Consider the following 25,553-nt stretch of genomic DNA (forward strand, 5'->3'; position numbering starts at 1 on the left):
TGGTATATAGACCCCCTGGACCGGTGGGATCCTTTTTTGATGATCTTCAGGCAGCCATCTCTGGATTAGCTCTGAGAGCTCAGCACTGTGTGCTGGCGGGAGATTTTAATTTCCACATGGATGTGGGGGAGGACCCGGATGCGAACAAACTATTCGATATCACGGCCCCCCTTGGTCTTGTCCCTTTCCTTTTTGGCCCCACACACGACAAGGGACATACCTTGGATCAGGTCTTTTCCACGGTCCCTTTGGTTGATATTGAGCTTCTCCCGGTGCTCTGGTCCGACGATAGGTTGGCCAGGTTCTCTGTTTTGGGCAGGGAGAAACTGTCCAGTAATGCCCCTAGACAGCATGGTTCTGCCTCGAGGGCATTTCACCGGGTGACTCCTGACATGTTAGCTCAGGCTTCTATTGACCATCCGTGTCCCCTTTCAGGCGACCTAGAGCAGGACGTAGACTCTCTGCAGGTGTGGCTAATGGATAGGCTGAATGACCTGGCCCCTGTGATGGCTCCCCGGGTTACGGCAAATCGGGTTTCGGCTCCGTGGTTCACTGAGGCACTGTCTGCCTCACGTCACCACTGTAAGGTGGCTGAGAGGGCGTGGCGCCTTCAGTATGACCTGGAGGCCAGACTTGCATATAAGACGATGGTCAAAGCCTATCATCGTGACATCCTCCGTGAGAAAAAGGACTATCTAGCCAGGAGGATAGAGGCAGCTTCCAATTCTTGCAAGGAGATTTTTACTGTGGTGAGGGAGTTTACGGCCCCTAGATCCAATCTCCCTCAAATCGCTCCATCTGAGTCGTGGGTCTGTGATCTGGCAAAGTTTTTTACGGATAAGATTAAATTGATCCAGGACTCCTTCCCAGAGAGGACGGTTGAAGCGCTTTCCAGCACGGTGGTGGGGTTAGTTCCTTTACCTACTCTGGACTCCGTTTTTGCTGAGTTTCCACCCATCTCTAGCGCTACGTCTCTGGCACTTCTGGCCAATCTTAAATCGGGGTCGCCGTTAGACCCCTGCCCGGCCAAATTCCTGGCCAAGATGGCGGCTGTGGTCAATCCATTGGTCAACCCACTTTTGAACCTCTCTTTGAGGGAGGGGATGGTCCCGCAGTCTTGGAAACGGGCAATGGTGATCCCCCTCCTCAAAAAGCCTGGCCTAGACCCTGAGGTTTTGGCCAATTATAGGCCCATTTCCCTCCTTCCGGCGCTGGCTAAAATTACGGAGAAGCATGTGCATAGCGCACTCTCAGGCTTCTTAGAATCCAATGACCTGCTGCACCCCACGCAATCCGGTTTCCGCCCTAATTTAAGTACGGAGACGGCACTCTTGGAGGTGTCAGAGGCCATTAAGGAGACTCTGGACTCAGGAGGCAAGGCCATGCTTTTCATGCTTGATCTGTCGGCGGCCTTCGACACCATCCCCCATGAGGGTCTCCTCGCCAGACTTTATAACATCGGTCTGAGGGGGACGGTGCTCAGCTGGTTTACATCTTTTCTTGAGGGTCGTCGACAAACGGTCTGGGCCTCCCCGAGCTCCGCCGAGATGCCACCATTGGGAGTCGGAGTTCCGCAGGGTTCTGTGTTGAGCCCGACTCTTTTTAACATCTTTACGACCCCTTTGGCGGCACTGGTGGAGTCCTTTGGGGCCCAGATCGTTTCCTACGCTGATGACACCCAGCTTCTTTTCACGTGTAGGAAAGATCAGGTTTTTGACGGAGAGAACATTCGGGGTTGTCTCGGGATGGTCTTCAATTGGTTTCAGCAGAACAGCCTTAAATGTAATTCTAATAAATCGGAGGTGCTGTTCTTTGGCTGCTCCTCAGATCCTGACTGGCAGGCATGGTGGCCGGTGGATATGTTTCCTCCTGCACAGGCATCCCAGGTGGCAAAAAATTTGGGAGTCAAGATTGACAATGGTCTGACGCTGAGATCCCAGATCCTAGGTCTGACGGGTACTTGCTTTGGCATTCTTAAAATGCTCCGGAAGTTCTTGCCTCTGCTCACAGAAGAGCACAGAAATATCACCGTGCAAGCCTTAATTGGCTCCAGATTGGACTATGCCAACGTCCTTTATCTGGGGCTTCCGGACTATCTTGTACAGCGGCTGCAGGTTGTGCAGAACTCGGCGGCACGCGCTATTTTTGGCCTCCACAGGCGAGCCAGAGTATCCGGTTTGGTGCAGTCGCTTCATTGGCTGCCCATCCGGAAGCGGATAACTTTCAAAGCGCTGACCCTGACTCACAAAGCGCTTTTTGGCTCTGGAGCAAAGTACTTGCAGCGCAGGCTTGTCTTCTACCGCCCGGCCCGGTCTTTGCGATCTGAATCTCTGTTTTTGGCGGCAGTTCCCCGAGTAATGAAGGCCCGTATCGGGGGGCGCTCCTTCAGATTGAGGGCACCACAGCTCTGGAACACTCTGCCTTTGGCCTTGCGTGGTACATCTAATCTTCTTTCCTTCAGGAAGGGCCTCAAAACCTGGCTTTTTACCCTTTAGTGTGTTTTCTGTTTATTGTTCATGAAAGTTTTATATGGTGTTATGTTTTTCTCTGAGCTGCCAAAAATAAAGCGCCGGGACACTCCACTCGAGTAGCCGTGCGCTATAGAAATTAAATTTAACATAACATAACATAACATAACCGAGAGAGGGAGAGGAGGGAGAGGAAGAGGAGTGAGAGGGAGACGGAGAGGAGGGAGAGGGAGAGGGAGAGGGGTGAGGGAGAGGGAGAGGGGTGAGAGAGGGAGAGGAAGAGGGGGGAGAGAGGGAGAGAGAGGGAGAGGAAGAGGGAGGGAGAGGAAGAGAGAGGGAGAGGAAGAGGAGGGAGAGAAGGGAGAGGAGGGAGAGGAAGAAGAGTGAAAGGGAGACGGAGAGGAGGGAGAGGGAGAGGAGGGAGAGAGGGAGAGGAGGGAGAGAGGGAGAGGGAGAGGGAGAGGAGGGAGAGAGGGAGAGGGAGAGGGAGAGGGTGAGGGAGAGGGAGAGGGAGGAGAGGAGGGAGAGGAGGGAGAGGAGGGAGAGGAGGGAGAGGGAGAGGAGGGAGAGGAAGAGGAGTAAGAGGGAGACGGAGAGGGAGAGGAGGGAGAGGGAGAGGGAGAGGAGTGAGAGAGGGAGGGAGAGGAAGAGGGGGAGAGAGGGAGAGAGAGGGAGAGGAAGAGGGGGAAGAGAATGGAGAGAGAGGGAGAGGAAGAGGAGGGAGAGTGAGGGAGAGGAAGAGGAGGGAGAGAAGGGAGAGAGAGGGAGAGGAGGGAGAGGGGACAGAGGGAGAGGGAGAGGAGGGAGAGGAAGAGGAGTGAGAGGGAGAGGGAGAGGAGGGAGAGGTAGAGGGAGGAGAGGAGGGAGAGGGGGAGGGAGAGGGAGAGGCAGAGGGAGAGGGAGGAGAGGAGGGAGGGGAGGGAGAGGAGGGAGAGGGAGAGGAAGAGGAGTAAGAGGAAGACGGAGAGGGAGAGGGAGAGGAGTGAGAGAGGGAGAGGAAGAGGGGGAGAGAGGGAGAGGAAGAGGGAGGGAGAGAGGGAGAGGAAGAGGAGGGAGAGAGAGGGAGAGGAGGGAGAGGAAGAGGAGGGAGAGAGAGGGAGAGGAAGAGAGAGTGAGAGGAAGAGGAGGGGGAGAAGGGAGAGAGAGGGAGAGGAGGGAGAGGAGGGAGAGGAAGAGGAGTGAGAGGGAGATGGAGAGGAGGGAGAGGGAGAGGAGGGAGAGAGGGAGAGGGAGAGGGAGAGGGAGAAGGAGATGGAGAGGGAGAGGGAGAGGGAGAGGAGATAGAGGAGGGAGAGGGAGAGGAGGGAGAGGAAGAGGAGTAAGAGGGAGAGGAGGGAGAGGGAGAGGAGGGAGAGGGAGAGGAGTGAGAGAGGGAGAGGAAGGGGGGGAGAGAGGGAGAGAGAGGGAGAGGAAGAGGGAGGGAGAGGAAGAGAGAGGGAGAGGAAGAGGAGGGAGAGGAAGAGGAGGGAGAGGGGGAGAGAGAGGGAGAGGAAGAGAGAGGGTGAGGAAGAGGAGGGAGAGAAGGGAGAGAGAGGGAGAGGGAGAGGAAGAGGAGTGAGAGGGAGACGGAGAGGCGGGAGAGGGAGAGGAGGGAGAGAGGGAGAGGAAGAGGGAGGAGAGGAGGGAGAAGAGGGAGAGGAGGGAGAGGAAGAGGAGTAAGAGGGAGACGGAGAGGGAGAGGGAGAGGAGTGAGAGAGGGAGAGGAAGAGGGGGAGAGAGGAAGAGGGAGGGAGAGAGGGAAAGGAAGAGGAGGGAGAGAGAGGGAGAGGAAGAGGAGGGAGAGAGAGGGAGAGGAAGAGAGAGTGAGAGGAAGAGGAGGGAGAGAAGGGAGGGAGGCGAGGGAGAGGAAGAGGAGAGGGAGACGGAGAGGAGGGAGAGGAAGAGGGAGAGGGAGAAGGAGAGGGAGAGGAGGGAGAGGAGGGAGAGGGAGAGGAGGGAGAGGAAGAGGAGTAAGAGGGAGACGGAGGAGGGGCGTGGCTAGCGGCCAACGGAGATGGTGGCAGCCTAGCGAGGCTCCCGGACCCACCGCCCGTAATCCGTGAAATTATCCTGCCACAGACTGGGGAACCCCGTGAAACTATCGGGTGACCCCAACGACATATTGCTGCCTGCTCCGGTGCCGTGATAAAGCCGTTTCCTGCCCTGAGTGCGATGTGCAAGTCCGAACCCTAGCTGCGGACCTGAGGCGCAAGATGGCGGAGGCTTTGTGACCGCCGGGACGCCGAGACCTGAGGCGCGAGCCCTGCGGCCCAATTAAGCGGCCAGGAGTGTGACCAGGGAGTGCTTGGAGGCGATTGCCCGACGCCAAATCCTGTGGCCCCCTACGACCGAGGGAACGCCTGGAGGCCCGGGAGGCTAGAATCGAGACCCCGGCGCCGGTGGGGCCTACCACCCCGGGGTGGGCGGGCGCGCCCGACCGGTGCGGCGGACCACTACTACCGCTCCGGCACGGCCGGCGCCCCTTGGGTGGGTGTCCTTCCAGCACCAGAGCCCCCGGAGCTGAACGACCAGCGCCCGTGCAGTGCCGTCCTTGGAGCCGTCCTTGGAGCCGGACTGAGACGCCCTGCCCTCACAGAGGGGCGCTGTGGGTGCTTGATAGCTGGGAGGAAGACTGGAGGACGAATCGGGCCCTAATATTGTGGCGTGACAGGACTGGGGGCCCCGACTCCGTTGCGACCGTCGGCAGCGGTCTGCGTGGTGAGCCGAGCCTGCCGAATCTTTGTTGGCCTAGAGTGCTGGGCGGGCCGGGGTTGATCTAGCGCCCCCCCCCCCACGCAAAAGAACAGGCTGATCCACCTGGCCCTCGTACTGTCCGCGAGGTGCCCGGGGAATTGAAGCGCAAACTGGCGGCGGGAGACGGCTGAGGACGGCGGACTGCTGCCGGCTTGAGCCTGAAGCGCCTTTGCACGGAACCCAGGGACTGGCGGCTGTGAAAACCTCCGAGAGCCGCCCTGACGTCGGCGACCCCCGGGGAGGCCGGTGCAGAGCCCGCACAACAGTGACTGCCCCAACCCTGCGGGCCCTGGAAATTTAGACCCCGGCTTGCGGGCCTACGATCCTGTGGAGCTGGCGCCCCGCCACCAGAGTGAGCGGTAAGAAGTGAGTGAGTGCGGCACCACGGGTGAGCGAAGGGAGGACCGGTGGACCTGCAGAGGTGGCGGAGTCTTGCTGCGGGACGACTGTGGAGCGGGGACAGAGACACTGGATGGCACCTGGGAGGCCCAGGGATAAGAGAGCAGCGGGGAAGAAGCGCGGTGCCAGACGCTGAGGAGACTGGTGGAGACCCCACGTATCTCCGGCGTAACGCCACCCAATCGAACGTGAGCCTTTGAGCCCTGGGATTGAGCCCGACTGGTCCCGGCATCGGCGCTGGGGTGCGCTCTCCTTTACGCTGGGCGAAAAGGGACAGCGCACCGGAGGCGAGGAGCGATAACCCCCGAGACTACTGCGTCCGGCCACGGCCCCCAAGGCCTTCTGCAACGGGGGTGCGACGCCTGACTGGCGTTCCAACAACGGGCCTGAGTGGAGCCTCGGCGGCGAGCAACATCGGGGCACAACGCAACTGGCTCTGGAACGACTGGCTCCCTGGCATTGAGATCGGCTCCCGCTGGAGGGTGCGGGTGAGTGTTTGGAGGCCCGGGGGGGCGGCTACAGCGATCCCGAGAAGAGAGGGCTGGGCTGTTGCATGGGGAAGCCTGAACTAAGCGGGGAAGAGGACCTGGCCGCAGCTGAGGGCCATCACTGAGAAAGGGGACCACGTGTACCCCTGAAAGGGAGAGGCACGTCCACGGCGGCTGAGCCACTAGAGCCCCTGAGAATCGACGACCGCTGCCGACGGAGAGATCCCAGACCGCGCAAACTGTGAGAGCGGACCACCTGCCCTGACTTGCCCGGACGAACCGGCTGGTGCTTCGGAGGCGTGATGGGGAAACCGCGGGGGCCGAAAGGAGATGGGGGCCAGACCTCTGAGCCTGTAGAGGACACGCAGCAGCCTCAGTCGGAGTTACAACTGATGCAGGACAAAATCCTCGAAGCTATTGCAGCCACAAAGGACGCTCTACACCAGGATATTGCTCAGGTGGCGACGGGGCTAGGACTCCTGAGAGCTGATCATGGGAAACTAGCCGATAGGGTCAAAGATGCGGAAAATGTCCTGAAGGAAATTGGGCCGGAACACAAAGCACTAGATGGAAGACTCACGGATGCCCTAGACCGAATCCAAGCACTGGAGCGAAGAGCGGAAGACGCGGAAAACCGCAGCCGCCGGAACAATGTGCGCTTGGTGGGCCTTCCGGAGAAAACAGAGGGGACGGACATGATGGGTTATTTGGACACCTGGCTGCGAGCAGTGGTGGCCCCAGAGGGTCTCTCCCCCTTCTTCACGCTGGAGAGAGCGCACCGCGTCCCTGCCAGGCCCCCGAAACCGGGTCTGCCCCCCCGACCGGTGGTGATCAAACTGCTCCACTACAGGGACAGAGACTGGCTGTTACAGCGGGCAAGAGAATCGGGGCCGTTCCAAGTGGATAACAGTAATGTTACGCTGTTCCCGGACTACACCTTTGAAACCCAAAAACTTAGAGCCTCGTTCCTGTCCATTAAAAAAGAACTGCGCGCAGAGGGACTGCAATACTCGCTTTCATTCCCGGCACGGCTGCGGGTCTCAGTAGATGGAAAAGCTTTGTTCTTCACTACTTCAGCGGAGGCTTGGTCCTGGTGGGACACTTACAAGGCTGGAACGGATGGGGCCCGTTACAGAGCTGAGGAGGAGCTCCGCCAGAGCTCGGTGCGACGATCCAAGCGGCTCCGGAAACGAGGGCAACACCGGAGGAAGCCGACGGAATCGCAAACGGAGGAAGAACGGAAGGCGGCACTGCAGGCGGTGAAGGAGGTGTTGGGTGTGGTACCGAAGCAGCTAGAGACTGATCTGATCTCAGAGGAAGCGGAAACGGGGTCAGAGACCGGACTCTCTGAAGTGGACAGCACTAGAGGCCCGATAGTCACGCCACAAACCGCGGGAGAGGTCTTTGGCAGCTGAAACGAGGACATGGGGGACTGGCTGTGCTAATCTAGCTACTATGGCACGAGACCGTTTGAGCAGGCAGCCATGAGACTGAACTAACGTGAGTCTGGAAGCATATTGAGGGGCGGGGGAACAGGGAAACACTTGCACGTAGCGAAAGCTAGTTCACGCGCCCAGAGGCCCATAAGGCCGCCGCAGTACAGACTGCGGAGTAGAACGTTTTGAGAGCACGTTGCTCTTTTGTTTGGATGGGGGTAACTCTTTTGCAGTTAAGTCCTGTTCTAGGGGGGGGGAGGGGGCCTGGAGAAGTTGGGGCAACTCAGGGCATGGGCTGGGGAGTGGGGCGGGCGACTGTGCTGGGAGGGAATGGAGTGCGAGACGGGGTGGGTGTGCATTTGTTGGGGGAGGGAGGGAATGGTGTCACAACTAGCGTCTGGTCGCTGTTGGTAGTGGCCCTAGATCGACCACACCAGGATAATGGATAATGTGGGATCGCTAAAATGTGTGTCCTGGAATGTGCGGGGGCTGAATTCGATGACAAAAAGACACAAAATACACTCCTATCTTGTCCGCAGAGTGGTTCACATTGCTATTCTGCAGGAGACTCACCTAACTAAGAAAGAAGGGGTCGCGCTGCAAAGAAGATGGAGGGGTCAATTGTTTTACACCACGTATTCAGCATTTGCCAGGGGAGTACTAATTTGGATTCGGGCGGGGGTTCCCTTCCAAATCACCAAGCACTTAATTGACCCCAACGGGCGATTTGTAGCAATTGAAGGCCTGCTCAGGGGCCGCCAGATAGCACTCTGTGGCATTTATGCTCCGAACACTGAGCAAGCATCGTATTTCACTACATTGTCCAGACAACTAGCTACCTACCTCACTGGAGCATCACTGATGGGGGGGGACTTCAACTCAATTGCGGACACCGCTTTGGATAGGTCACACCCACCACTGCATGCTTCCCCAGTCCACAGATTAGCAAAACACAGATCGAACTGGCAGGAGAAGTGGGACCTGTCGGATGTGTGGCGAGTACAACACCCAGCAGAGAGAGACTACTCCTTCTACTCCGGCATACACGACCTCCATGTCCGCATAGATGCTTTCCTGTGCTCACCAGCGGTATTGCCGATGGTTGCCCGGACTGAATATCTAGCACGCACGATATCAGATCACAACCACTTGCTCCTCACGTTGGACTGGATGACAGGGATCGTGCTGATCCCGACTTGGCGGCTCCGACCGGACACGTTGGATGACCCACCATTCAGTGCGGCCTTAGAAGGCAGGATCTCCCAATACTTTGCAGAGAATGAGGAGACAGCCTCCTCCAGAGCCATAGAATGGGACGCACTCAAAATAGTGGTGAGAGGTCATTGTATAGGGAAATTTGCGGGGGCGAGACGGACGCTAGTCGACGATCTAGACAAGGCTGAGCGAACGCTGAGAGAAGCAGAGAAGTTGCGGCCGGGCCGCCCCGATCTGCAGGAAAGGGTACGTGCGGCGCGGGAGGCAGTGGCGGTGGAGGTAGAACGCCTGCGCAGCTTTGATTATAAAAATTATTTAACTAAGGGTCTCGCTGAAGGGGACAAGACTGGAGCACTCCTGGCCTGGCTGGCCAACCCCAGTAGGGGTAGCGCCCCGATACTATCCCTGAAGGGGTCAAGCGGGGAGGTATACAACACCCAACCAGATATATTGCAGTGCTTTAGAACATACTACGGAAAACTGTACGAGGAGGGCTCGGGAACTAGAACTGAGGCGATAGAATCCTTGCTAAACGAGATACAGTTGCCCCAACTGGAAGAGGAACACGCTAAAGCCATCGGGGGTCCAATTGACCTCACCGAAATAAGAGTGGCTGTAAAGAGAATGGCGCGTAACAAAACGCCAGGTGTAGACGGGCTGCCTATTGAGTTCTATGGCAAATGTATAGATTTACTGGCCCCACGGTTACGTATACTATATGCGGAGGCCAAGGAAAAGGGAGAGTTACCCCAATCGATGCGAGAGGCGATCATGATACCCCTGATAAAACCGCGTAGAGATAGCTTGAATCCGGCCTCGTACCGACCGTTATCGATGCTGACGACGGACTATAAAATACTGAGTACAATCCTAGCCGGTAGACTTGTGACCCATATGCAGAGTCTGATCCATAGAGACCAGTCGGGTTTTATCCCCACTAGGAACACGTCGCACAACATCCGTCGGCTGCTCCGGCTCGTAGCAGATCCTCCACAGACCGCAAGAGCCCCTATGGTGCTGTCGGTAGACATAGAAAAGGCTTTTGATAGCCTAGAGTGGGACTACCTGTATAGGGTGATGAAAGGTTTTGGTCTGGGCGAGGGTTATATACAGTGGACGAAGGTGCTCTATGCATCGGCAGGCGCCAGGGTGAGAGTGGGGGCGCTGATTTCGGACCGATATGAGGTGAACAGAGGAACTAGACAGGGATGCGCACTTTCCCCCTTGCTATTCGCTTTGGCGATGGAGCCGCTGGCGACATTGGCTAGAAGAGGAGACTCATTTTGCGGATTAGATGTCGGAGGTACCCACCACTATATATCGCTGTACGCTGACGACCTTCTGCTATTCTTGGATAATGCAGAGGAGGCGGTGGAGGGTACGGAGGGCCTACTGGCGAGATTCGGAGGAGTCTCAGGCTTAAATGTGAACTGGGCGAAGACTTGCATCTTCCCCCTCCGGAAAATGGAGAGGTGTCCATTGACCAGCCTCAACCTCCGCTGGGAACCATCCTGCTTGCACTATCTCAGGGTCTATATTTACCACGACCCTGCAGACCTCTTGGACGGTAATGTTGGTCGATGCATCCGAGCATTACAGGGCAACATGACCTTCTGGGCTACCCTTCCTTTATCCATGACGGGCCGGGTGTCCCTACTCAAAATGATCGCCCTACCGCGATTGTTGTACTTTTTTAGAACCCTTCCCATATGGATACCAGGCGACGTCTTCAAACACCTTAACTCTCGAATAGTGTCATTCCTCTGGGGAACAGGCAGGCGGAGGATAGCACTAACGACTCTGACTCGCCCGAAGACCGAAGGGGGACTGGCGGTCCCTGACTTCGAGCTCTACTACCTGGCAGCACAACTGCAGTTCTATACGCAAGAGGTGGCAAGGGTGTATCGGGGTCCGGAAAATGAGAGAGACGTGGGCACCCCACGACATGTGTTAGAGTATATTGCTCTGCAGCAGAAACTAGTGCTCAGAGGATTGTCCCAAGAAGAACGGACATTGAGACTATGTTGGAATCGCATGCAGAAACGAGCTGGCCCGGGGCATCCATATGCGCCTGAAATCCCATTAGGAATGTTAACAGCTCTGCCACACGGGGGTAACTGGTCGAACCTCCAACTATGGGAGGAAGCTGGTCTACAGATGGTGGGAGACCTTTATACTGATGGGGTGATGACACCGTACCAGACTCTGCAGGAACAATACGATCTCCCGAGAGGGGACTATTTACTGCATGCGGCAGTAGTGCGGACTATACAGGCACATTGGGGGGAGGGACTAGTTGAACCCAAGACATCGTTGGCGTGCCAATACACGATGATGGCGGCTGGGACCTATAAGGCAGTTACGTGCCTTTACTCCAGAATGCACACTGAAAATATAACACCTCTAACACACCTCAAGACACAATGGGAGACAGATCTACAGAAAGACATCCCGGACACAATGTGGTCCCAGCTGGTTCATAGAGCCAAGAAAAGCACCAGGAACGCCCGTTTCCAACTGATCCATCTTTACATACTTCATAGGGCCTACCTCACCCCGGAAAAAATTATGCAATACTTTGGCGCGGAGGACGCAGCATGTCCCAGATGTGCACTACTAGGGGCAGATTTCTTACACATGCTGCGAGGCTGTCCACAATTGCAGGACTATTGGAGAGACGTGGGAGACGTTCTGAACGAAGTGACAGATAGAGAACTGCAATACGACAGTGCGGTTACACTCTTGCACTGGTTTCCACACACACGCAAAACCAAACTATCTAGTAAATTTATAGATATGGGCCTACTTATTGCAAAGAGGGAGCTCACCAGGGGATGGAAATCAAAGGTAGCGCCATCACATAGGAAATGGCTGCACGAGTTTTTGAAATGGGCAGCAGCAGAGAGCACAATTAGGTACCAACTGGTTAGACGCAAGCCAGACGAGAAAGCCCAGGAAGCGGCGTTAGCATGGGAAACGATGGTCCAAGCCCTTAGGGACAGTGCAGTGGAGAGTGAGGAGGAGGAAGAACCGGTAGACCCAGGGGCTCCAGGGGAGGTGATTCTAGTCCAAGCACCGACACCGGACACACACACCCGTTAATCGATACCGAACTCCTGAGACTACCTACACGATGGAGCGCACAATCACCAGACGCGAGCGTAGACACCAGGGGGGGGGAGGGGGAAATGAGGATGTATTACCCAGCTAGGGCGGAGAGCCCCACATACATATGCCGGATGGCGGAGGGGGGAAGGTTGAGGGGGAAAAATTAAAAGCAGACAGCGGAGGACCAATGGAAAAGTTTGCACCATGAGACTGGGAATGTGTACTTCATACTAATTCGCCGCCCAGCCTCCGGGATGCGGGCTATAAGGCTGTGTATGCAAAACTTGGAAAAAGTGCAGAAATTTCTGGTCCCGCGTAAACTGTTGCAAAAGTGTTGTATACCTTGTATTGAACTCTGCAATAAAAACTGTTTTACAAAAAAAAAGAGGGAGACGGAGAGTGAGAGGATGGAGAGGAGTGAGAGAGGGAGAGGAAGAGGGGGGAGAGAGGGAGAGAGAGGGAGAAGAAGAGGGAGGGAGAGGAAGAGAGAGGGAGAGGAAGAGGAGGGAGAGGAAGAGGAGTGAGAGGGAGACGGAGAGGAGGGAGAGGGAGAGGGAGAGGAGGGAGAGAGGGAGAGGGTGAGGGAGAGGGAGGAGAGGAGAGAGAGGAGGGAGAGGAGGGAGAAGTGGAGAGGAGGGAGAGGGAGAGGAGGGAGAGGAAGAGGAGTAAGAGGGAGACGGAGAGGGAGAGGAGGGAGAGGGAGAGGAGTGAGAGAGGGAGAGGAAGAGGGGGAGAGAGAGGGAGAGGAAGAGGGGGAAGAGAAGGGAGGGAGAGGAGAGGAAGAGGAGGGAGAGAGGGAGAGTGATGCAGAGGAAGAGGAGGGAGAGAAGGGAGAGAGAGGGAGAGGGAGAGGAGGGAGAGGAAGAAGAGGGAGAGGAGTGAGAGGGAGACAGAGAGGAGTGAGAGGGAGAGGGAGAGGAGGGAGAGGAAGAGGAGGGAGAGGGAGAAAAGTAGGGAGAGGAGGGAGAGGGAGAGGAAGGAGAGGAGGGAGAGAGGGAGATGGAGAGGAGGGGGAGGAAGAGGAGTAAGAGTGAGATGGAGAGGGAGAGGAGGGAGAGGGAGAGGAGGGAGAGGGAGAGGGAGAGGAGTGAGAGAGGGAGAGGAAGAGGAGGGAAGAGGGAGAGGAGCGAGAGAGGGAGAGGTGTGTCACCGACGTGGAAAATTTGGAAAGCTGTGTACTAGAGTGACTCAGTCGTGCTTTTCACACAGACCCCTTTTTCCCGGAAAAAACTCCAATAGATGTCTGGAGTGGGTGAAAGGATAATATTTGCCAAAACTGAGTAGGACGGAGAATCCTATGTATTAGTTTTTGGTTTGTTCAACGTTGAAGGATACAGTGTTCCAAAAATATTGTGCACCTAATCTTTGTTTCCTTGAAACTTGCTCTGCAAACTTTCCGTCAACAAAATGTTGGAGAGTGACGACGAAAGGGAGAGAGCTGCAGCAGCAGCTCAGGCAGTTTTAGACGACACATGTCTCCAACAAAATAACGCGGATGCTATACTCATCCCGATAAATGTAAGAAAAACTATAACTATAAAACTAATAGAAAATGGACTATCACCCAGAGTTGGTAGAGTTATATTTGTCATAGAGGCACATGAATATCGGCAGACAGAGGTATTCTATTCATGGATCACTTTTCCAAAATTTCCAACAACACATGAGTTCCACTACTACAAAGTAGAGGAACCTCCAGCGGAATACGTTCCTTTCGAGGACGTTGAAATTCCACTAACTTACCAAGAGCATGCGCTCTGGTTTAAAGGCGCCCTACAACATGAAAATCACATAACCAGGCTCGGTCCACTAGGGAGACCAGGATCAACATGGCCGGTACTAGTCAGCTATACACCACATCCTGACATTGAAAAAATGACAGGTCCAAAACTGTTAGCTCAGCTAAAAAAGTTAATTAAAATACATAGACAATTGGTTTAATATGTCATGCGGACCTTAACAGTCCAACCTGCTGTAAGGATTCCGCAGCACACCTCTCATCAGGGAAACACAAACAAAATCACACCACAGACTATACAATCAGTCATTGGTAAATTGCCCGCAAAACGGGAACAAATTCCGTTCTGGTTAGCCCAGAAAATTACTCAAATAGAGGCAGTGATAGTACACCTCATGAGAAACACAGAATTCTGACAATCTGTTTACCAATGGGGATAACACCACATGTGGAGGACTGTGACACTTGGGGTACAGTCTTTGCTTCAATCTACACAAAAACACATGGTGTTCCATCTATGGCGGTAGTACCAGATGTCCTAAGACAAATTCAAAATGAATACGGACCAGAACCTGCTTTAAATCTTGGTATGAAATTACTAAAAGATTTCAAACAGGTCTCGGCTATACTATTAGCCAACATTAAAGGTGACTGCAAACACAACAATGATGGACAGAATGTGGATCAATGTCACACATTCACCCCAGTCCAAAGATCTGGGCCCAAATCCATCGTTTTTCCACTCCACACCACCCTGGGTTAGACAATGGCGATATGCAAATCAGCGCTGACCCTGTGCCCCATGGGAACAGTCCAGTCCGAACTACAAAAGCCATGTCCTTCCCAGAATGGAAACAAGCATCCGAGGACCGGCCCGGTTTCGAGGTAACACCTCTCTTCAGCCCGGCTAGCTTGATTCCAGTGGTGTGGAGTGCCTGGGACTCACGTCTGAGCATCCCCAGTACACTTAGAGCGGTAACTGCAAACACAACAATGATGGACAGAATGTGGATCAATGTCACACATTCACCCCAGTCCAAAGATCTGGGCCCAAATCCATCGTTTTTCCACTCCACACCACCCTGGGTTAGACAATGGCGATATGCAAATCAGCGCTGACCCTGTGCCCCATGGGAACAGTCCAGTCCGAACTACAAAAGCCATGTCCTTCCCAGAACGGAAACAAGCATCCGAGGACCGGCCCGGTTTCGAGGTAACACCTCTCTTCAGCCCGGCTAGCTTGATTCCAGTGGTGTGGAGTGCCTGGGACTCACGTCTGAGCATCCCCAGTACACTTAGAGCGGTAACTGCAAACACAACAATGATGGACAGAATGTGGATCAATGTCACACATTCACCCCAGTCCAAAGATCTGGGCCCAAATCCATCGTTTTTCCACTCCACACCACCCTGGGTTAGACAATGGCGATATGCAAATCAGCGCTGACCCTGTGCCCCATGGGAACAGTCCAGTCCGAACTACAAAAGCCATGTCCTTCCCAGAAGGGAAACAAGCATCCGAGGACCGGCCCGGTTTCGAGGTAACACCTCTCTTCAGCCCGGCTAGCTTGATTCCAGTGGTGTGGAGTGCCTGGGACTCACGTCTGAGCATCCCCAGTACACTTAGAGCGGTAACTGCAAACACAACAATGATGGACAGAATGTGGATCAATGTCACACATTCACCCCAGTCCAAAGATCTGGGCCCAAATCCCTCGTTTTTCCACTCCACACCACCCTGGGTTAGACAATGGCGATATGCAAATCAGCGCTGACCCTGTGCCCCATGGGAACAGTCCAGTCCGAACTACAAAAGCCATGTCCTTCCCAGAACGGAAACAAGCATCCGAGGACCGGCCCGGTTTCGAGGTAACACCTCTCTTCAGCCCGGCTAGCTTGATTCCAGTGGTGTGGAGTGCCTGGGACTCACGTCTGAGCATCCCCAGTACACTTAGAGCGGTAACTGCAAACACAACAATGATGGACAGAATGTGGATCAATGTCACACATTCACCCCAGTCCAAAGATCTGGGCCCAAATCCATCGTTTTTCCACTCCACACCACCCTGGGTTAGACAATGGCGATATGCAAATCAGCGCTGACCCTGTGCCCCATGGGAACAGTCCAGTCCGAACTACAAAAGCCATGTCCTTCCCAGAACGGAAACAAGCATCCGAGGACCGGCCCGGTTTCGAGGTAACACCTCTCTTCAGCCCGGCTAGCTTGATTCCAGTGGTGTGGAGTGCCTGGGACTCACGTCTGAGCATCCCCAGTACACTTAGAGCGGTAACTGCAAACACAACAATGATGGACAGAATGTGGATCAATGTCACACATTCACCCCAGTCCAAAGATCTGGGCCCAAATCCATCGTTTTTCCACTCCACACCACCCTGGGTTAGACAATGGCGATATGCAAATCAGCGCTGACCCTGTGCCCCATGGGAACAGTCCAGTCCGAACTACAAAAGCCATGTCCTTCCCAGAACGGAAACAAGCATCCGAGGACCGGCCCTGTTTCGAGGTAACACCTCTCTTCAGCCCGGCTAGCTTGATTCCAGTGGTGTGGAGTGCCTGGGACTCACGTCTGAGCATCCCCAGTACACTTAGAGCGGTAACTGCAAACACAACAATGATGGACAGAATGTGGATCAATGTCACACATTCACCCCAGTCCAAAGATCTGGGCCCAAATCCATCGTTTTTCCACTCCACACCACCCTGGGTTAGACAATGGCGATATGCAAATCAGCGCTGACCCTGTGCCCCATGGGAACAGTCCAGTCCGAACTACAAAAGCCATGTCCTTCCCAGAACGGAAACAAGCATCCGAGGACCGGCCCGGTTTCGAGGTAACACCTCTCTTCAGCCCGGCTAGCTTGATTCCAGTGGTGTGGAGTGCCTGGGACTCACGTCTGAGCATCCCCAGTACACTTAGAGCGGTAACTGCAAACACAACAATGATGGACAGAATGTGGATCAATGTCACACATTCACCCCAGTCCAAAGATCTGGGCCCAAATCCATCGTTTTTCCACTCCACACCACCCTGGGTTAGACAATGGCGATATGCAAATCAGCGCTGACCCTGTGCCCCATGGGAACAGTCCAGTCCGAACTACAAAAGCCATGTCCTTCCCAGAACGGAAACAAGCATCCGAGGACCGGCCCGGTTTCGAGGTAACACCTCTCTTCAGCCCGGCTAGCTTGATTCCAGTGGTGTGGAGTGCCTGGGACTCACGTCTGAGCATCCCCAGTACACTTAGAGCGGTAACTGCAAACACAACAATGATGGACAGAATGTGGATCAATGTCACACATTCACCCCAGTCCAAAGATCTGGGCCCAAATCCATCGTTTTTCCACTGCACACCACCCTGGGTTAGACAATAGCGATATGCAAATCAGCGCTGACCCTGTGCCCCGTGGGAACAGTCCAGTCCGAACTACAAAAGCCATGTCCTTCCCAGAACGGAAACAAGCATCCGAGGACCGGCCCGGTTTCGAGGTAACAACTCTCTTCAGCCCGGCTAGCTTGATTCCAGTGGTGTGGAGTGCCTGGGACTCACGTCTGAGCATCCCCAGCACACTTAGAGCGGTAACTGCAAACACAACAATGATGGACAGAATGTGGATCAATGTCACACATTCACCCCAGTCCAAAGATCTGGGCCCAAATCCATCGTTTTTCCACTCCACACCACCCTGGGTTAGACAATGGCGATATGCAAATCAGCGCTGACCCTGTGCCCCATGGGAACAGTCCAGTCCGAACTACAAAAGCCATGTCCTTCCCAGAACGGAAACAAGCATCCGAGGACCGGCCCGGTTTCGAGGTAACACCTCTCTTCAGCCCGGCTAGCTTGATTCCAGTGGTGTGGAGTGCCTGGGACTCACGTCTGAGCATCCCCAGTACACTTAGAGCGGTAACTGCAAACACAACAATGATGGACAGAATGTGGATCAATGTCACACATTCACCCCAGTCCAAAGATCTGGGCCCAAATCCATCGTTTTTCCACTCCACACCACCCTGGGTTAGACAATGGCGATATGCAAATCAGCGCTGACCCTGTGCCCCATGGGAACAGTCCAGTCCGAACTACAAAAGCCATGTCCTTCCCAGAACGGAAACAAGCATCCGAGGACCGGCCCGGTTTCGAGGTAACACCTCTCTTCAGCCCGGCAAGCTTGATTCCAGTGGTGTGGAGTGCCTGGGACTCACGTCTGAGCATCCCCAGTACACTTAGAGCGGTAACTGCAAACACAACAATGATGGACAGAATGTGGATCAATGTCACACATTCACCCCAGTCCAAAGATCTGGGCCCAAATCCATCGTTTTTCCACTCCACACCACCCTGGGTTAGACAATGGCGATATGCAAATCAGCGCTGACCCTGTGCCCCATGGGAACAGTCCAGTCCGAACTACAAAAGCCATGTCCTTCCCAGAACGGAAACAAGCATCCGAGGACCGGCCCGGTTTCGAGGTAACACCTCTCTTCAGCCCGGCTAGCTTGATTCCAGTGGTGTGGAGTGCCTGGGACTCACGTCTGAGCATCCCCAGTACACTTAGAGCGGTAACTGCAAACACAACAATGATGGACAGAATGTGGATCAATGTCACACATTCTGTCCATCACTGTTGTGTTTGCAATTACCGCTCTAAGTGTACTGGGGATGCTCAGACGTGAGTCCCAGGCACTCCACACCACTGGAATCAAGCTAGCTGGGCTGATGAGAGGTGTTACCTCGAAACCGGGCCGGTCCTCGGATGCTTGTTTCCGTTCTGGGAAGGACATGGCTTTTGTAGTTCGGACTGGACTGTTCCCATGGGGCACAGGGTCAGCGCTGATTTGCATATCGCCATTGTCTAACCCAGGGTAGTGTGGAGTGGAAAAACGATGGATTTGGGCCCAGATCTTTGGACTGGGGTGAATGTGTGACATTGATCCACATTCTGTCCATCACTGTTGTGTTTGCAATTACCGCTCTAAGTGTACTGGGGATGCTCAGACGTGAGTCCCAGGCACTCCACACCACTGGAATCAAGCTAGCCGGGCTGATGAGAGGTGTTACCTCGAAACCGGGCCGGTCCTCGGATGCTTGTTTCCGTTCTGGGAAGGACATGGCTTTTGTAGTTCGGACTGGACTGTTCCCATGGGGCACAGGGTCAGCGCTGATTTGCATATCGCCATTGTCTAACCCAGGGTGGTGTGGAGTGGAAAAACGATGGATTTGGGCCCAGATCTTTGGACTGGGGTGAATGTGTGACATTGATCCACATTCTGTCCATCACTGTTGTGTTTGCAATTACCGCTCTAAGTGTACTGGGGATGCTCAGACGTGAGTCCCAGGCACTCCACACCACTGGAATCAAGCTAGCCGGGCTGATGAGAGGTGTTACCTCGAAACCGGGCCGGTCCTCGGATGCTTGTTTCCGTTCTGGGAAGGACATGGCTTTTGTAGTTCGGACTGGACTGTTCCCATGGGGCACAGGGTCAGCGCTGATTTGCATATCGCCATTGTCTAACCCAGGGTGGTGTGGAGTGGAAAAACGATGGATTTGGGCCCAGATCTTTGGACTGGGGTGAATGTGTGACATTGATCCACATTCTGTCCATCACTGTTGTGTTTGCAACATTAAAGGTGAAGCAGCATCCGTGGCAATCTGCCAAAAGCTAAAAGAAACAGATATAACAGACCAGCCATATGAGCTTGCAAGAATTATTGAAAAATCATATGAAGAACTAGGTAGAGATAGTTTGGGTGGGAAACCGTTAAAACCCCAACTAACAGAAAATCCTGAAAAGGTTTTTATTAAAAATAATCTCACTACACTTAAAAAGAAGTGGGAAAATAGTAAACAGACACTTCCTAAAGAGAAGTGTTCTCAGTCCAGAGGAGGATCTCCCCAATGGGGAGGTAGGTCTCCCCAACGGGAGCCCTCTGAAAAAAGGTATAACTTCAGAAATAGGGATAATTTGAGAAAACCTGATAGATATCAACATACTGATAATCGTTCCTCTCATACCTTTCAGACTTTCTTGCAGAAATCCGAGAGGAGAGGACGATCAGAACAAAAAGAAGAACGTGTGAAGTCAAAAGACGAACAGCACGTTCCAAAAAATAAGTAAACACAATTCACCAAGAAGAAGGTAGCAAACGTAAAGATCAGACATGCTGAGGATCTTGAGGACACAACTCTAGAACGGGGACTAGGCCCAGACAATGCTAGACAGCGCAGCATAAGTCACCACAGTTCGCAAGATCTTGAAGGATCATCTGGAGACAGTGGACTTGAATGAATGCATCCAAGTTGAAACTGCCGACACCAGGGTTAGTGTACCCCACAAGTTATATGAGGTAACACTCCGGATAGAGGGGGACATAACTAGAAAAATAAGAGCACTCTTTTGGGAGAAGCTCTCTAAGGGCTATGACATTCTTCTAGCTGAACAAAACTGGCCACCTGAATTTGTCAGGGAGTGCCCACATGGCGAAGAGATAATTATGCCAGCCTTCTCAAATCACATTCCAATTCATAAAAAATACACATATGCCAGGAAATGGGCTGTAGCTCAAGCTCCAGCATTATATAAAAATCACGCAGGATGGGATGAGGACTCTCCTCACCATAAAATCCAGTTAAAAAATCAGCCTACTGCACAAAGGCAGTATCCAGTTAAGCAAGAAGCTAACAAACAGTGCAGGGAGATTTTAAATCAACTTGAATACCAAGGGGTGATTGAAAAATGCACCTCGTCAATGAACAATCCTTTGTTTCCTGTCTCCAAACCAGACAATTCATATCGTCAATTTTGGATTACAAACATTTAAACTCCTGTTGCAAAACATTTGCAGTACAAAATGCACACAGTGCAGCATTGATGAATAACATCATGCGGAAAAAATATAAAACCACATTAGATATTTCAAATGGGATTTTCTGTCAAAACATAGCACCTGAAAGCAGGCATTTGACCGCTTTCTCAATAATGGGGACACAGCGACAATTTTGCCATCTCCCCCAAGGATTCAAGAATAGTCCAGGGTTATTTTCAGCCAGGGTAACAGAGTTACTACAAATGTATGATGATGAGGCATTGTCATATGTCGATGACATCTATCTTACAGACGATGATTTGGACTTACACTTGAAAAGAGTGAACACCATAATACTTGGCCACTCTGGGCCACTCACATGATTATAGACCTTCAGGCCCATTTGGAGCAGCTGATAACTTCCCACTTTAAGACATTGTCATCTAGGATAGATCGGCTAGCGACCCTTATTAACAACAAGGGTGCAGGGAAAGCGCAGGCACTTAGCAACCTGGGGAGCTTGGATGTGAGTGCCGGCCCTGCCGGCCCTGCCACCAGTAAGACACCCGCCTTAGATCCCAGACAGGGACACAGTACTCCCCCGGCCCCGTCCTTAAAACCTCAGGCACAGGGCGTAGTTAAGAAACCCATTAAAAACCCAGCTAATACCGGACTACCCATGAGCACTAAGAGGCCTACTGTGGTGTTGGACAGCTCGATTAGCGCCCTTCCCTGCCCCCAGGTCCCTATAAGGCAGCAATCTACCACTGGTGGCAGTCAAACCTCCCGCCCTACCAAACCTTAAGAAGCTAGCCAGGTGAAACCCCCTCCCTGCCCTCAGCTACCACCAGACGCAGCTCCGTTTGTGGTGGTGCTCACTGGAGTCTCACCGCTAAACAACGCCCGAGGGGAAACCTATTCAGCACTGAAAAATAGGGTTATCCACTGGCTGAATATACACCGACCATTGATGGGACAGGGTCAGGGGGAGATTATGCTCGTACAAAGGGTCAATTGGCTGGGAACCAGACCAAAAGATATAGAGGGGGACTGTATCCTTGTCAACTTCAGGGACCCAGCTATAGTTAAACAAATTGTGGGGAGTGGTGATCAGGCTATCCCGGGCATGGTTAACACTCGACATTTGAGTTACTTTTACAGCACAAACTGGGCCCCGGCCCAGCGTGTACAACAACCCCCTTTCCCACATGGTAATTGTCTCTCGCAATTTAATATCCCTTTGGTTAACCGTTATAGGGCTCTGAGCAGTGTGGACTGACTACCACCAACTCGGGGTGCCCAGACTCCGACACACAATTTTGAGGATAGGCAGGCGGCGGGAGGGGCGTGTAGGGATGTAGAGTCACATAGCGGTCAAAGATCCACCTCCCCTGGTCATGCTTACCCCAGTGTATCAACAACAGAGCTAGTGGTTGCTCGCCCTACAATGATTGGGTCCTGGAACGTAGCTGGGTTGGGGGCAAAGCTACAAAACCCCGAATGGGGAGAGCTGGTTGATACTTTTGACCTTTGTCTCTTCCAAGAGACTTGGCTGTTGTCTGCTCCCGCTAGGGTAGGCTTCGCATCCTATTATGAAGCGGCATCTCAGGGGCCAAGGGGTAGACCTTCGGGAGGGCTGTGCACGTGGGTGGCGGTGCACCTGGGGTGCATAGTCAAGGTAATGGACACCAAATGCCTAGACATCCTGTGCATCACACTTTCATTTGGTAAGGGGCTGGTTTTGGCGGTGGTAAATATCTATCTGCGCCCTGTTCCCATCCAGAAGGCCTTATCTACCCTGGAGGCCCTCGAGGTGCTATTATCCTCCTTCCCCCCTCCCACCACATTATCATTGGGGCAGACTTCAACTGCCACTTCGAGCCATTACCTGGGATTCCTTCTGTTACTTCAGAAGAGGATGAGGCTCGCTTTATTCCGGAATGCAGTATGTATGCTTCAAAGCACCTAACGCCACTGGCACTCACCATTAATAAGCTGGTTGTTACTTTCTCCTTAAGGGCCTGCAATGGGAGACTTTCCCCTGACGTACCAGGTGCCTGTACTTTTAACAGGCCAGGGAAAAGTACGACTATTGATTATATACTTGTAGACGTGGGCTTATGGGCATATCTTAAAGAATTTACTGTAGTACCTAGGGCAGATAGCGATCACAATTTACTCTCTCTTGAACTAGTGAATCCCCTAGTGAGGTTCTTTAATTTTGACTCCATCTTACATTTGTCATCAATTTGTGTTGCCTTTACACCGGCTGCTCTATTCATGAAGTGTCTCTGCCCTTTGGACTACAACGTGTTGAAAACCCCCCTCTGTCCTTGCTTTGAAATCAATCTCAGACACCAGCTGGCCTAACTGCATACAGACATGTCCTGCCATTACTGATTGACCTATAGGTGCTGTAATTAATTTACTTGTGGGTTGGGCAGAAACACGACGTAAGGGGGGACGTTCTGGTTATATGATGCTTTTTTGAATGTTCTCCTATTGGCTAATATTTTGCAGATCTTGTATGTCCATATTAGGTATTTTGCATGCTTGCAGAAGCTAGGACTGCCCCTTTCTTTTATGCTGAGTTTGTAACCCTAAGCATATAAAAGGCCTCTGTGTTTTGTACTCTTTAGACTGCCTCATTCAGTTGCTAAGGCTTCTGTGTGACGTAGTCTCACTCATTTGAGTTTAATAAAAAATGTTCTCTTTATATTCCAGCTTCTGTGTCAGATTCTTCTTTTGTATTAGTGAGACCCCTGAGAATGAAGATTACAGTTCTTCAAATGGCGCGGCCAACGTGGGCTTCATCAGAGAAGTGACTTTCTGAAGGAGTGATCTTGTCAGGAGACTGAAATCTACTGAGGAGGACAGGACGGGACTCTACTACTCTGTGCACAAGGATTTTGGAGATTCTTTGTCTTTGCAGCCCAGTATATTTCTGATCTTCCTGATTTTGATCCTCCACATGATGTCACTCCTGACTGAGAACCTTTTTGGCGTGAGTATTCTAAAAAAGGATCGTTAGGTCATTTAGAACTTGGCAGTTAGAAATTGGACAATCTTTTGATTGGTAAGAGTAAGGTAGTTTAGTAACGCTTACTGTAGCTTTGGAACTTTGGAATTTGTGTTGGCCAACTTTTGTATGGATTTGATATGCAAATTGCAATTTGTGTAGACAGGCAATGAGGAGATTTTTCTCTATTTGGTTTTGTTGAACGGTGCACGTACAAAAAGTACATTAAGCACTACTTTGATTATAATATTGTATATTCTACAATATTTTTGGCATGCCTGTTTTAAAGCTCACATAGAGGAATGTGTTGCTTTATTTGGAAGGTACCATAGTGTGATGTGAAATTAATTAGCCGGCTCTCCTAGAAGGAATACCTAAATAGGTAGGTATACAAACATATTTCTTCCTTGGTGATTCTGTATCCCCAGGGAATAAAAATATGGACATAATACATACAAGGATACTTTGTTCTGTGCAATTATATGAATGAAGATATGCAGAGCGATTTTTGGTGTTCTGCCAGCCAAAGCTAGTGAATTGAGTGTGTTTTGGCTTCTTGGATATGTAGCAGTCTGTTTTTGCAGTCTTTTGAAACACAATTGAGAAGCGTTTCTTGTAAATATGACTTACAACTAGTATTTACAAATGGTTTGGTTTAAGTACAGTCTGTGGGCTGTCCTTGGTTTCTGTTCTGAGTATTGGTTTGTGGGTTAAATGTGTGTTTAAATGTCTATGTGGTTTTCCCATTAGTGCAATTTCTGTAAGTGAATAGCGATGGCGCTATTCACGAAATGCATGGCTAAAGCGCGCCGTAAAGGGGGGTCAGTAATAGGCTGTAAACGTTGTTTAGGTAATGCGGGTTTTATTTTCATATACAGTTTTTTGCGCCTAAACGTCAGTCTCTCTTTGGCGAATTCCGCAGGATCCGTGGTGCCACTATTTCCGTCCGTCTTTTGAGACCGTTTCCACTCTCGTCTGGGCTCTTCTATTCTTGGCCGGTGTTGTCTCTCTCGTGGTTACCGGGAAGGGAAACACAAAGAAGGACCGTTTTAGACTTTGTCCTCTTACTGCTCGATATACCTTGGGAAACCGGGGTAGTTAAGGGACACCACAACTCGTGTTCAACTATGGCTGCCGTGAGGGTATAGTGAGTGAAATGAGGGAGGTAGGTAGAAAGGGAAACGGGATACCAGGAAGAGTTTCCTCCTATCGAGGTACTGCACTCCTCCTCCCCACCCAGTTCGCAAACTTCTCCCGTACCTGTCTTAGCCACACTCCTCCCTCGGGAGTGTGGCACGGCGCAGCACGATACCGTTAGCCTCCTGGCTCATCTTCTTCTCCTCCTGGCTCGTCTACTTCGGCTCCGTGCGTGCTCCGACTCGTCTCCGCGTTCTCTTCAATTCCCCGCGTCTCCTCTCCGGTGATGTCACACGCCGGCCGTCTGACTACCGCGTTTTTGACCAATGCCCCGAAGCTGACGTCACTGTGGGTTGGGGCTTCCATGGGCGACCATGTCCAGTTAAAGGCGCCGTGCGGATTTCTTTCTGGCACCGTTTGCCAAGGATCCGGCTCGTCCTGTGGGAAAGGAGGTAACGAACGTAAGCCATCGTGCTTCCACCACTCCACCTCTTTACTATCTCCGTTGGTAAGGTGTTCTGTGTTACAGACCCCTTTTCTGTTTATGTCTGAAATGAGCTCAAATGTGTGTTTGTGTTTCTTTGTGATGTTTTCAGTCTATTAAGCAAAATGTATAAATGCATGAAAACTAAAATGTAAATTCACATTCACTAGGAATAAAAAAGCCCCCAAAAACGAAATTGGGTGTTTTGCAAAAAAAATAAATAAACTTACAGCATTTTCCTTAGATACATTGTATTAGATATTAACAGGCAAACACATCATCTGAATACATTGGACCTTGCTGTATTGCACACGCATTTTGAAACTTGAAATGTCTTAGTTTTAGTTTTAAATAGACAGCCACCGTGCTTATGTTATAAACCTTGAGAGACAAGCTAAATAGACAGGAATATTTACTCAAGCCAGGACTTTGCCCTCAGTTGCACGGGCGAAACTTTGCATTTCAGAATGTTGTTTTAAAAAGGTTCCAAAACTAAGGTT

General features: G+C 52.2%; 1 protein-coding gene across 5 annotated transcripts in view; it reads right to left on the reverse strand.

The window, feature by feature from the left end:
• LOC144822841 (uncharacterized) overlaps positions 1–25,553 on the reverse strand; it is a 190,053-nt gene that overhangs the window by 117,574 nt on the left and 46,926 nt on the right. Inside the window, exon 3 of one of the 5 annotated variants that reach the window (XR_013608704.1) lies at positions 24,372–25,007. The exons of the other annotated variants lie outside the window; for them this stretch is intronic. The gene's annotated coding sequence lies outside the window, so the exon portion shown is untranslated. Of the gene's footprint in view, positions 1–24,371; positions 25,008–25,553 lie in introns of those variants that run through there. 5 annotated transcript variants of the gene reach the window in all.

This window comes from Lissotriton helveticus, chromosome 3_1 (genome assembly GCF_964261635.1).
Source record: "Lissotriton helveticus chromosome 3_1, aLisHel1.1, whole genome shotgun sequence".
Taxonomy (NCBI): domain Eukaryota; kingdom Metazoa; phylum Chordata; class Amphibia; order Caudata; family Salamandridae; genus Lissotriton; species Lissotriton helveticus.